At 52.5% G+C, this 14,114-nt stretch overlaps 1 long non-coding RNA gene and 1 pseudogene across 1 annotated transcript; both read left to right on the top strand.

Annotated features, from left to right (window-relative positions):
• Positions 1-876: 876 nt before the first annotated feature.
• LOC123496913 (uncharacterized) lies at positions 877-2,857 on the top strand (annotated as a pseudogene).
• Positions 2,858-4,309: 1,452 nt separating this feature from the next.
• Positions 4,310-7,599, top strand: LOC120969125 (uncharacterized). The gene is made up of 4 exons (XR_006669062.2): positions 4,310-4,659; positions 5,504-5,591; positions 5,833-6,471; positions 6,798-7,599. It is a non-coding gene; the product is annotated as an uncharacterized lncRNA (long non-coding RNA).
• The last annotated feature ends 6,515 nt before the right edge of the window (positions 7,600-14,114 follow it).

Here is a 14,114-nt window from a genome sequence, read left to right as displayed (position 1 = left end):
GGGATCATGAGGATATCTCCTCCGTGCCGGGCGGGCGGGCTGTCGTTCGGGGCGTCGCCATCGCTCCATCGCATGCACGGCAAATTTGATAAATTTGATCTATAGACGAAATCAAATCACAGAATGAACTATTCGTGAAACTATTTCACGTGACTGACCTTTTTATGTGACGCCCGACACGAAGGCGCCACACTACACTATGCAACGCCTCATAGATATGCGCTACATGACCAGCGTCGCATCTGTGTGATCAGAAAATTACTAAGTCAGTGTGCAGGGCCTGAGAGCTAGGCACCACACTATACAGTGTAGCGCCTAGCTCCTAGGCGTTGCACTAGTGCAGCACCTAGCTCCCAGGCGTTGCACTAGTGCAGCACCTAGCTCCCAGGCGTTGCACTAGTGCAGCGCCTGAGAGCTAGGTGCCACGGGTCAGCCGCGTAAAATAGTTTCACGGACAGTTCATTCTGTGATTTGATTTCATCTATAGGTCAAATTTGTCAAATTTGCCCACATGCGTAGCCGATGCGCGGATCAGATTGGATTTGACCGGACTGGATGCGACGTGGAGCCAAAGCATCCTCCGATCAGAAACGAGGTCCTGTGCAACGCGACGGCACACAGATGATGGGATCGTCTACCTCAGCTCGCGTCGTGAACAGAGACGATGCATGCGTCAGGCCGACTCCACCGCGCGTCCCTACGCTGTTTGCGTCGATTTTGGGGTGAAACGGACAACGCGCGGATGGGCGAAACGCGCGCGATTGTCCTCCCCTGGCCTGCCTGTCGATGGCACAAAGCAACCCCACCCCCCCGTCCCATTTGACGTCATTTCCGCCCAAACCCTCCCACGTCCCGCCGCCCCTCCCTCCCCCGTCCATGGCCGACGCCCAGCCTAATTCCGGCGGCCTGGCCGTCGACCCGCCCGGAAAGGTCAAGAAGAAGGCGGCCAAGGCGCCAAAGAAGCCGCGGTCGGAGTGCACGCCGGAGGAGCTCGCCAAGTTGGACGCGGAATCGGCGAAGAGGAGGAACCGGAGGGCGGTCGTCAAGGGCAATGCCGCCGCGGCCAAGTTCGCCGCCGAGCGTGATGCGATGGAGGCCGCGCGGCGCAAGGCTGAGGTCGAGGAGAAGGAGGCCATCATCGACAAAGCGCACGCCCTCCTCATGCTTGGCATTTGTCGTCCGGCGGGTTTCTCTGCAGCGGCCGTCGGCCCGGCGAGCACAGGCTCGTCGGTCGCCCGGCCTCCGCATTGCCAGTCGCCGACGTCACGGGCCACGCCTATGTCGCCCGGCTTTCCCCTGCCAAGGCACGACGGCCAGACCCGTTTCTCGGGGTCGCCGGACGTTGGCGTGATCGCGCCGTCCACCCTGCGCCCCTCTTCCGTCATCGACCTCAACGTCACACCTGGGTCCAGTAGCGGCAGCCGGCCGTCCGTCGAGATGCAAAGAAAGCAAGCACGACCACCGTTTACGGGCACCATGTCGTCCCCCCGCGTCTTGTTCGACGGAATGCCAACACCAACGCCACCGGTCGACGACCCCTTCTACAACCAGTTCATGGAGGATGTGATCTACGAGGGTGGGCATGGCCGTGCCTACGATCTCGACGAGACCCAAAGTCAGGATGGCCGCGCCCTGTACGTTGCCGATGAAGAGGCCGACGACCGTGCTGACTACGACCATGGTGACTCGTGGCATGAAGACAATGACATCTATTGCGAAGGTGATGGTGATGAAGAAGAAGGCAATGACACTGATATTGGTGGCGAGCCATTGTTCATCAACGAGCTCACCCAAAGAGCGGAAGCACAAAGAGGAGGAAGAGCATTCACACGGGGTCATATACACAAGAGGAGGACAAGTTGATTTGCCAATGTTGGATGGAGATTAGCCAAGATCCGAGGACGGGCGCGCAACAAAAGGGCCTTGTTTTTTGGACGAGAGTCCACAAAACTTTCCATGAAAGGAAGATGTTTGTGCCCTACCAAAATTACAAGCAACCGTGGCATCACCTCGATTCAAAAGAGGTGGTTGTTCATCCAACAAGAGTGCAACAAGTATTGCGCCACATTTGAGAGCGTTGAAGCACGGCCCGTTAGTGGTCTCGGCGTTGGGGACATGGTATGCTCTCCTCATCCTAGTCCTTTCCTTGCTACGGCCATGAGACTTCGGCCTTGTATATTTTTGCACGTACAATTCTTGTTGATCATGTGGTGCAGGCATTTCAATCTTTGGAAGCATTCAAGGCCCGGCACAATGACAAGCCATTCACTCTTACGCATTGTTGGACGATCATCAACAATTGCCCTAAGTTCAAGGATCAATACCGTGAACTTCAAAAGAAGAGAGGCAAGAAGACGGCCAAGTTCGCCGGAGGTGGAGATGGCGAGGCGTTGAAGAGGCCGAGGGGCAAGACCAACTCCAAGGTGGACGACATACGTGATGCCTCATCCATGGCCTTGCATGAGACATTGCATGGCATGATGTCTCAAATGGATGCGAGGGATGAGAAGAAGCGGCAAAGCAAGGACGAGCAAATGAAGCAATACCTAGAGCTTCAAAGGAAGAAGCTTGAGATGGAGGAGGCGGCCAAGAAGAGGAAGATCGACATGGAGGAGGCGTCCCGGCAAAGGCAGCTCGACATCGAGGCCGCCAATGTCAAGGCCATGCAGAGGCAGCTCGACATCGAGGCCACCAATGCCGCGACCAAAGCAAAGGAGGTGGCCCTTGCAATCATGAGCGTGGACTTGACCAAGATGAGCGAGAAGACGAGGAGCTGGTTCGAGGCCAGGCAGAAGGAGATGTTCGACGCCGACGGCCTGATCTAGGTCGTCCGATCGGCCGTGGCCGTTCTTTTTAGGAGACTGGCATGGGTGCCGCCCGCTGGGCCGCTGGCTGTGTGCCGGCGAGAAACACATTCATTTTGGAGGCTGGCTGTGTTGCCGGCCGCTGGCTGTGTTGCCGGCGAACAAAACTATTCATTTTGGAGGCTGGCTGTGTTGCCGGCGATGACGTGTAGGTCGCTGGCTGTGTTGCCGGCTAGGGCCGCTGGCCTGAACTAGGGCTTGGTATTTGAAACGTTGTTCTCTTTTTAAAATGGAGGCGGACAAGATGAGGCCAAAAGATGCGGCCGCGCGCTGGGCGCACGGCCACCGCATCCCAGGACACGCCCGAACACGACCCCATCGCCCTATCCAAACAGACAGAATCGGGGCAAAGCGGACGTCCGTTTAAAGTCGTGCGGTGGAGTTGGCCTCAACGTTGAGCCCATGAGGTGAACAAAATGGTGTGCCATACAGGTCTTGGCGTTATCAATTCGTTTCTTGAGCTTCGACCTGCGCTGAAAACCATGGGCAGCCTAGGCACCTACTATGTTCACTGTTTGCATACACCTTTGTCCACGTTCACGTACCAGTTGGTCTTCGTCACATTTATTACGTGGGCAAGCAGTGCTCCCTCGAGTAGGCTGTTTTTAGTTTTAAAACATTCTGGAAAAAAAATTATAACTATATGGATGCAAAATTTCACGAAGAAATTAAACCCAATAAGAGTCGCGCAAATGGCGCCTCCTCGTCTGTGCCACATCGATTTTACTGTGCCTAAGGAAAGGTTAAAAACGCATCGACCCATCGATCCTCTCACACGCAAGCCTCCTTTCTCTATCTAAAAAAGCCTCCTTTCTCTCCTGTCTTGCGAGCCCTCTCTCCCCCCCGCGACTCCTCGCCGCAGCCGCCACCACCACCACTCACGCCGGCCGATTCCGGCAAGTCCCGACGGCGGGTGGCGGACCTACGACCTCCCCTCGCTCTGCTCCATCCCCCCATCCCTCCAGATTCGTTGTTGGAGGCCTCCCGCGTTCGCTCCCGACCTTCAGCCATGGCTAGGGTTTCGGGCGCGGCGTCCCCTTCGTCGCCGGTGAGGCTCTGCCGGCTCGTCCCCTCCCCCCCCCGCACCCCCCGCGCGCCCACGCGTGGCTGCCAATGAGGTGCACGCAGTGCGTCGGGCCGTGCCTCCTTTGCACCAGTGAGTTCACCCCCCTCCTCGTCCTCTCTACTCCGCTTGAGGTCTAACCCTCACATCTACATCCGTCTCTTATATTTGGTGCAGTCGCCGCCCCTCTCTCTCTCTCTTGAGTCAATCGCCAAAAAACCTCATTTTTGTTTCCGTGCCTACAACGTATTCGACGAAAGAGCCTGTACATATGTGATGTTTATATTCTACATAGTACCTATTGTCCGTCTTTTAGTTTCACACGATTTCTTTAATTTTGTGGAATTTTCAATTTTAAGATGTTAACTTCAGGAGCTGAAGTAAGAGAAAATGAAGGCTGTTGCGCCGATGCTGGTCTGGAGCACCACTCAGAGGCCTTGTTGTCGAGTGGGAGGATCAGAAAGTAGTGGGAGGCGACGCCGAGTGGATCGACGATAGTTGTGCTGTGTTTGGTGTCCAAGAGCTGGCGGCAGGAAGCGAAGGTCATCGAGGTCGCAGTCCACAGATCCTCGTCCCTGTTGTGCCACCCCACAGATGATTTCCTCTTTGGTCGCCCCTCCTCACGGACGCTTCAAAACGTCATCTCAGCACAACATCGGTTGAGGAGAGGATCATTGTCGTGCGCTCGATGGCGGGAACAGACCGAGGTCCTCATTCGACCTTAATTTCAAGGTAGCTTTGTTGTTTAATTGCATCCCCTCCTAGCTAGCTAAAAAGAGACATTCACTTCTGCGTGTGCAGAATTGCGTGAGTTGTTAGTGAAAAGTTAGTAGAGCTTGCTTAATCATGATGTAGTAATTAGTGCATTGCTGCTTGTGTGACAAACTGTAGGAATGAACATAGCCAGGAAATAAAAATGATCTGTATGCTAAAGAGGCTTATTCTACACATGGCATTACTCTGATATCCGTTAGGCAGTGGTAACCTTCTTTTGATGGTTGTCGGCACACAACTTCAGTCACACGTACACCATACGAGGTATTGAATAACCTATCCTCTCATTTTTATCGTCATTGCCATAACTTTTACAGGCTTCTCATCAAAGTTCTTGCCTCCGAGCCCACTCCCTGCCATGATGTGCTGATCTGCTCATTTTACATTATGTGTTTGTTTGTCTGTTTGTGTGAACTTTCAGTTTTCCAGAAGTTTTTGTTATAGCATGCCACTTCTATCTTTGTATATACTATAAGCTAAACTCAAGTAGAAGTAGTATTTTCCAATTATTTATTTGCTTTTCAATTATTTATTTATTTTAGGAGGGGCGTTAGTTCATTGATTTAATGAATTTTTTTAGCACTCAAAACAGCAAGAGGGGCTCCCACTGCTATATTTTAAATTTTTGAGAAATAATTACATACCGTCTGTATGCCCACCAATTGGTGGCAGAAAGGGTCTTTTTTTTTTTTGCGAAAGGGCAGAAAGGGTTTCGCGAATAAAACAAGGCCAAGTATAAAAAAAATATACAAGGGTAAGCAAGACTACAAATAGGAATCTAAGCTTGAAGTGATGTGGTCAGGTCTTGAAGGAGTTCTTCATTTTCAGTTCTGGCCATGAACTTTAGAATCCCTAGGCCTGAAGTTAGTCCTCTCTTCCAACTGAGCAATGTAAGTTCCACCCCCTCAAAGTGACATCTGTTTCTTTGCTTCCATATGTTCATTGATTTTCATTGATTTAGGGCCTGTTCGGGGATCCACCAGCTCCTCAAAATACACGGAGCTGGGGAGCACCGTTTCGGCCGCTCTGAATTTTCTAGCCGCAGGTCCGTCCGCTCCGGAAGCGGAGGCGCGGAGCGGAGGGCCTCCAAACGGCCCCTTAATGACTTGTACCTTGTTGGCACCTTTACAGATGCAGAGCCTCTGGTATGCGCAGTCGTGCTCTGTCGCCGCCACCTGCTACTTCAAGTCCGCCGACAGCCTCGCCGGAAACTGGGGCTTATCCATAGCCCGACTCAATCTCTGCGTCGCTCTCTTCGCCAGTATACATGCATCTCGTTAATCTGTTCGTTGTACAACTTGTAGTGGATTTTAGGTGTACGGCCATATTGTTGTGGATTTTAGGAATTCATAGAAAAAATGCTTATCTGAATTCAGGTGTACAACCATATTGTTGTGGATTTTAGGTTGGATGCTCACATAAGAGGTGATCTGATTTTTCTATCGCTCGTCTCTCTTTGTAGATTTTTGCTCATGCTGGATGTGTCCAAGTGTTGATTCTTGTTCATGTGTGGAAGCTGGACTGTGTCTATATGTACATTTTTCTCACGTGTAGCTTGTCATTTACCCAAAGTATTGTTCTTCCATTCGGGCAAGCTTTAGTTGTAGATCCACGCTTAAAATTTTATTGTGCAGATGCATCTTTGCGTGCTTGTTCTGCTTGAGCCCGCCGCCTCGCCGTGAAGCCCTGTACTGCAACCTCTCACTTCACTGTCGACGACACTCTGCTCCAACCCGTCTCTGTCCAGTACCGGACAAACTTGTTGTAAAGGTCATTATTTTGTTCATCTTTTGCTGCATCAACTAGGGGTGAAAGGACTAAAATTATTCATCTTTGGTCCTATATATCTGGTCATAGATATTATAACTACTAAATAGTATGATATCCTTTTAAGAAACAATTTTTCTTTCCGTTTGACATTGATGTGCTTGTGATTTGCTTTCCAGGTTATCTTTCTTAAGAACTTATTGGTTTACCAATTTGAGATTTGTTTCATCATGTTTTTATACCATGTCATCAAGATTTTCATTTGTTCTTCTGCCATACCATCTATGTGCGTGTATATTCCTGACATATAGTTTCCTTTTGTTGTGCAGATGTGCTTATATTTTCTCATGCCCCCAACTACTATTTTAGCTTTAGTATGCTATGGGTACACGCATGAGCTTTTTTATGGTACCCTGTACTGTTAAAGATGGGAGGTAGCAGTATACAATCATCTACCGTTGATTCTGTGAGGGTAGTTCTAGTCATTTTTCCGTTTTCTAAGATAACGCTAGCCAATCAGCAATCGGCCGTTCTTTTCGCTCTGGTTGAGCCATCGGCCGTTGCTCTACCCGCCACAACCGCCAACTCGATCGTAGCCAACTAGCCGGCTCCACCGTCGTCGAACTCGCCACCGTGTCCCTCTTTCCCAGCGCGCTCCCGCCACCACCCTCCGCGAGCGCATGACCTGGACCGTACCTCTGAGCGCTTGGTCCACCAGCATGGCCAAGGAAGGGGATGCGGACGAAGACGAGATGCAACGGTGGTCGCCGGCACAGAGGAAGGGAGGAAGACGAATCCTCGTCAAGGAAGACGATTTAGGCTGTGAGCGCGTGCCGCAATCGACGAGCATAGCCGGTGGCGTAGCAGCGTCGGTCCACATGCACGGCCGACAGTGTGAAGGCGACGAGGCGGCCGCCGGAATCCTAGCCGGCGGGCGCATGCATGCGGCAGCAGGAAAAGGGAAGCGAACGAACAGGTTCGCTTGGTCGAGAGGCCGACTAGTTTTTCTCTCCCTAAATTACCCTCACAACAAGTATACTGCTGCACGCGAAGCGTCCGGTGTCACCGGTACTGCTGGCGACGGTAGTCGCCCAGTTGAGCAGTATAGATCGACCACCACCCTTTGATTTCGAGAATAGACGGCTCATAGTCAGTACCAAGGGTGAGTGCCTCCACGTTTGAAGATGATCTCATAGGATGCCTATAACTATGCTTCTTTTATTCTCCTGGTTGAATGTTAAAAAAGAAAAAGAATAGTATTTGTGTTGTCTTGATAGGCACACCAATTATTTATTTCGCACAAGTTTAACTATGCACTGAATATTCTAACCATTAATTCTTACTAATAATAGGCGTGTGTTATGGGTACACGTTCTAGACAAACTATTACGAATTGGAGTAACAAACTGAGTAAATCGACGTGACAACAGAGCTTGAAATCACTTGTGTAGGAACTGCAAGTTTATAGTTTACATGGATACGAGCAGAGAAATAAACATGCTGATCAGAATAGTTATGTAAAAAAATGGTCAGAAGTGTGACCCCTTTTCTTATCAGCCAAACATGATCCACGTGAGCTAAAGAATTGGTCAGCAGCAAATGGGTTGTATTGTTCTTACTTCCAAAAAAACATGACTGGTATGTTACGCATTGTTCTATGTCTAAGAAAGCATGACTGGATAAGAGCAGAAAAACAAACACACCGGTAAAAAATGACACAGTTAATAGGCTAAGCTATTGAGGTTTCTTTATGGGGTTACAAAACAAACTATTTTGGTGCAAAACTGGTTGCTATTAGTTAGCATGGTTCAGAAGTGCAGTCCTGAAACTAATCTGCCGATGGACATGTTGATTCATTCATGTGCTAACAAACAAACCAATTCATCAAAAAAAAAGTCGAATGAACCAATTAGTATGTGCATTGGCACGAGATCAAACGGCATGCTTTATGGGATAGCCTTTGTACGAATTATGCAGACATGTGCAACCTAGGTAAACCTCTTTTGGAAATTGTACTAATTTAGATCATTGGATTGCCTTGTGCTTAATTTGGTTATGATCATTTGCTAAGATTGAAGACTTGTTTCTTTGTGCTCCTTCCCCATGTTCCTCTGCATAACTCTTATAATACTTATGTGGTGATTTTTAGAATTCTGCTAACTGTGTTACATCTATATTAAAGGCACTCTACATATGATATAACATAACTTATAATCAAAACACACTTTTTATTCTGGTTATTACCATACTAGCACATAGGACGTACAGTTGTACTATTACTGATTATACATGAGAAAAAGAGAAAGGTCCACTGAATAATGAGAGGGTGAGTGGCGTAGCTGAACCGTTGAAATTACCCTCCTGCAGACATTCAACTCTTCTTTTACACTCTGTGCCTCATCAACCCTCCTGCAGAAAATAATTTTTGCGGGTGACCAGAAGAGAATGAGAGTGGGTGAGGGCATCCATGGTCGACGCGATCCTGCCTCCCGACGATCCGGCTAGGGTTGGATTACACGCGGGTGAGAAGAAGGAGATGGTTCGTCGTGTCGTTCATCGTAGGACGGCAGCTGCTGCGATCAGGCCATGGAAGGGCCCCTTGCCTAAGGTTTGTCTCCCGAATCTTACACTCTTCGATTTAATTCATCCGCAGTCTTGGATTACGGTTAAGAAGAGGAAACATGCGAGGCGGATCGGCGTTCGTCAGGCACCGGCGGCGCCTGTCTTGGCTGCGCCGGCGATGGGGATCTCGGAGGAGAGATCGCTGCGTTTGAATAGCCTACTAGGCTCTGTTGGGCCGGCTCGGAGGGAGCCGGGTCCACGAGGAGATGGGCCTGGGTCAGATGGGTATGAGGCCCATGCTGTACCGGACCATAGTCCTGCCCGTATCGCTATCGCATGCACGTACGAGGGTGATCGATCTTCTTCCTGTCGTGCGCCGTCTCCTGTTGCTCCTAGGGTTCACAGGCGCGGGACCAGAGGATTCCCGGCGTGTGGTGCTCGTCGGGCTAGGAGGATCCGGCCTCTCCTGGACATGGCCGGCCGCGGGGCTGCGCCGCCGCCAACCAAGAAGCTGGCTTCGTCCGCTCCAGCAGGGCGGGGCCGGGAGGATCCGCCGGCGGCGGCGGGTACCGGGCGTGGAGCCCTGGTGCCGCTAGGCCAGAGGCAGCCGGCGGGCGGGGGTGCTCCTCTGGGTAACCCGGGCCATGGTAATGCTAACTTGGGCGTGAGGCCGCCAGCGCCCGTCGCTCAGTCGGCAGCGGGTCGAGGTGGGCCTAGGCCTCCAGCGCCGGGGGTGCCCTTGCAAACGACGGCTGGAAAGGGCGGGCTCAGGCCTCCGGCGTCCGGCGCTCCGCCGGCAGCGGGTCGAGGCGGGCCTAGGCCTCCAGCGCCGGGCGTGGCCGGTGTAGCTGGTAATGGCAGAGGTGGTGCTGCCCCTGGGGTCATGCCGTCGCATGCGGGCGGTCAGCCTCATGCCGCGCCTCCGCCTCACTTCGTCGCGAGGCCGGCTCAAAACCGGTCGGGACCGTCTCAGACGAGGCTGAATTCAAGCTCTAAAGAGTCCCGTGTTCCGCCCCGAGGCCAGTGGGGGGACGATGGGTTAGATGTGTATAGTGATGGACAACATCGTGGTTCCTCTTCCACGGGAGGAGGTCGTGGTTATGCCTGGCAGAGTGACGGGTCTACTGAGAGACCGTTTCTCGGCCCTCCAGGAGGTTTTGTCGAGGATGCCTCCGGTCCGGATCACCGCCAGAGAGGTGGCTACCGTGGACATCGTGGTGGTCGGGGCAGTGGCCGCGGGAGGTATCGCAGACCGCCGCCGCCTCCGGCAGTTGTTGACCATGCGGCGTCAGCAGTGGAGACTGATTCCACGGAGCTCCCTACGCAGGCGACGGAGGTGGTGACGGCTTTAGCCAATGTTGAGGTTCCTGCGACTGGGTTTGTGGCTGAGGCTACCGACAGGACTGATGCTGAGAGGGCGTCCAAGTGGGCGCGTAAGAAGGAAAGGATGCTTTGCTACCGTTGTGGTGAGAAAGGCCACTTCATTGCTGAATGCGTGGCAGAGCTGTGTGAGTCGTGTGGTAAGCCAGCACATGCCTCGGGGGATTGCCCGTTGTTGCGTGACCAGGCTCCGACTTTGACAATGTATGGAGTTTATTGTGCTGAGCTAATGTTCTTTGAGTCCCCGGCCGCGAGAGAGATTCCGGAGGAGACTTTGAGCTTGACCACCGGGGTTGTCAAAGCTACTCAGGGTGAGGTTTCGGAGGCTCAGATTGTCCAGAGGCTTCAGGAACTGGCATCGGGGGACTTCCAATGGGAGCTGGTTACGCTCGAGGCCAATGTTTTTAAGGTTGAGTTCCCATCTGTGGATGATCTGCAGAGACTGTTGAGTTTTGGCTTGTGTAGAGTTCCTGGCACTAGGTGCATTCTGGAGTTTCATGAGTGGCAGAAGGTGGAGCCTAAGGGAAAGCCGCTTACGCAGGTCTGGTTGAGGTTTTCGGGGGCTCCATCTAAGCCTTTGCAGGATGTTCGAGTTGTGGCCAGTATGGGTATTATGGTTGGCAAGACGGAGAAAGTGGATATGGCCTTTACTCGTGCACATGGAGTGGCCCGCATCTTAGTGAGCGTTTTGGATATTGAGTTCGTGCCTGATGTGGTTAACTGGACTTATAGGGGAGAGGTGTTTCCACTTGAGATCGAGTTTGAGGACGCTGCCCTGTTTGCCGAGGCAATGAATGGGAATGATGTTGATATGCACGAGGGGGACGACAGTGCGGGAGCCGAGGGGGCACCGACTGATGAGTCGACTCGTGAGGGGACTAACGGTTCTCGTCCTGATGCTCAGTCCGGGGATGGGACCGGGGTTGAGCCGGCACCCTCACCATCGGTGCCTATGACTTCGTTGCGGTTTGGCTCCTTTGAGCCAGCCTCTACCCCTCCCAGACTATGGAGTGACCGGGTAGATTCTGATGATGTGTTTGAGCTTTCACTACCTTTGTTGGGGTTCGAGGGTGCCGGCGGGGCCCTGGCTGGATGCTTGGCGAGGGCATCGTCGGCGAGGACTTTGGTTGGCTCTGGGGACAGGGAGTCCGTGGTTGCTTCCATTTCCCTGGCTTCACCTGAAGTCGAGGTTTCGGAGATGACGGCTGCGGCCGAGGTGGGGCGCGGGGGAGGGGGTTCGGGGCAGGTGGCTTCGACTTCCCTCTTCACTATCCCGACGTCGGCGTCGCCGGTCGTGGCGGGATCGGCGGGTGCTGGGAGAGGGGGCCCGAGGCAGGCGGCTTCGGCTCTTTCTCCTCCGGTCGTGGCGGCGGCGGCCGCGCCTTCTGAGGCGTTGGGGGAGGGGGGTTTGGGGCAGGTGGCCCTGACTCCTCCTTCCTCGTCGGCGGTCAGGAGGACCGCGTCTCCTCTGGTCGTGGTGGCGCCCGCGCCTTCTGAGGCGTTGGGGGAGGGGGGTTTGGGGCAGGTGGCCCTGACTCCTCCTTCCTCGCCGGCGGTCAGGAGGACCGCGTCTCCTCCGGCCGTGGCGGCGGCACCCGCGCCTTCAGAGGCGCTGGGGGTGGGGGATTTGGGGCAGGTGGCCCTGGCTCCTCCTCCTTTTTCGGCGGTTAGGAGGACCGCGTCTCCTGCGACGACGACGACCCATTCTTCGCCGAAGGATGGGGCGGGAGGAGGGCTCGGGCAGGCGGCCCCCGCCATCCTCTCTCCCAGCGTACCCGTGGCTATGGGTCTCGGCTTGGGGCACTTGTCCGAGGGGTATGGGAGCCCGCAGCCGCCTCCTCCGGTAACCTTGGTTGACCCTTCGCAGGTTTCAGCGCGAGGAGTTACTAGGGAGGAGGTCGTTGCTTTTGGCGGGATCCCGGACCCAGCCTCGACGGGGAGGCGGATGAGTGCTCGCATTCAGGAGCTTCCGGAGGTTGATGACATGCAGCAGAGGTGCGCTATGAGGGCGGCCAAGCTTCATGAGGCTGAGATCTCTACTGGTATGTCCGTCAACATATCTAATTCTTTATTGAATTTTTCTAATGAGGAAATTATAAATAATGCAAACCAATTAGGAGTTTCACTAGGGGCTACTGATAGTGAGATTTCCAATTCGGTGAATGATTTGTTAGATTTGGAGGCGGAGCGTGCCTTACAGACTATTCGTAATCTTGCCGCGGTTAAACCCATGAATGATAATGAGATTGATGCGTTAGGGGTCAGAGTGCTCGATAATATGTGTATGGATCTAGCACCCTCCAATCATGAGTCTGAGGACGATGATATGCCCATAGATAATGCAGTTGGTTGTACCGCTGAGCCCGGTTATGAGGATCGGGAGACGGAACCTAGTAAACCAAAGCGCAAGTGGAAACGGAAAATTTATCCCGATTCTGCAGTTCGTAGGAGTGCTAGGATTCGGACTACTAAAATTTTTCATGATGAGTGATGAAAGGAATCTTTTGGAATAGCAGAGGTCTGAAAGACTTGGCTAAAAGAAGGTTTCTTGCTGAGGCATCTCTGGAGCATCGTCTAGATTTTATTGCTCTATCGGAAACTGGTAGAGATAACTTTGCGCCCCAGTTTCTTTCCTCTCTTGCGGGTGGTGTTGATTTTGATTGGCATTGCCTCCCTCCGCGAGGAAGATCGGGTGGTATCTTGCTGGGTGTGAGATGCGATTCGCTTGAAGTCCGTAGTGTAGTGATGGGCGACTTCGCGGTTAAGTTTCGAGTCAGGTCTAAGGTTGATGGTTTCAACTGGGCGTTGGTGGTGGTTTATGGTGCCGCACAGCCCGAGCTTAAACCGGAGTTTTTGGCGGACCTTGTTCGGATTTGTGGGTCCGAGCAGCTTCCAATCTTAGTTGGGGGTGATTTCAATTTCATTAGGAGGAGAGAGGAAAAGAATAATGATAACTTTGACGGCAGGTGGTCGTTCATGTTCAATACTAGTATTGAAAGCTTGGATCTGAGGGAGATAGAGCTTTCTGGTAGAAAGTTTACCTGGGCTAACTCTTTGCCAAACCCGACTTACGAAAAGCTTGATCGAGTTCTCGCGAGTGTGGAGTGGGAACAGAAGTTCCCTCTTGTTACGGTGCAAGCTCTCTCGCGGGGCTTTTCCGATCACACACCCTTGTTCGTGGACTCAGGGGAGCCGAACCACGTGGGAATCAAAAACACCTTTTCATTCGAGATGGCCTGGTTCGAACACGAAGGGTTCTTGGACCTGATCGCTAGGGAATGGGCGAAGGGTGTAGGAGGTAGGACTGCGGTCGAGCGTTGGCAGAATAAGATTAGGAATTTGAGAAGATTTTTACGGGGTTGGGCTAAGCACCTTAGTGGGGTGTATAAGATTGAAAACGACAGGCTCCTTTCTCTTATACAGACCCTTCACATTAAGGCCGAATCCACGATTTTGATGCCTGCTGAGCTCCAGGTTAAAACTGAGGCAGAGAAGAGGTTGAAAGAACTTCTCCGCGAAGAAGAATTGAAGTGGGCTTTGCGGGCTAAGGTCCGCAAAGTGGTCCAACGGGACGCGAATACTCAATTCTTTCATCTGATTGCTAATGGTAAGCACAGGAAGAAGAGAATATTCCAACTTGAACAAGATGAGGGCACTATTTTAGGACAGGATAACCTAAAAACCTATATAACCGAGTATTGTAG

Source organism: Aegilops tauschii, chromosome 1 (assembly GCF_002575655.3).
Source record: "Aegilops tauschii subsp. strangulata cultivar AL8/78 chromosome 1, Aet v6.0, whole genome shotgun sequence".
Taxonomy (NCBI): Eukaryota; Viridiplantae; Streptophyta; class Magnoliopsida; order Poales; family Poaceae; genus Aegilops; species Aegilops tauschii.
The sequence above is the reverse complement of the archived record's forward strand: the minus strand, read 5'-3'. Positions and strand labels throughout refer to the sequence as shown.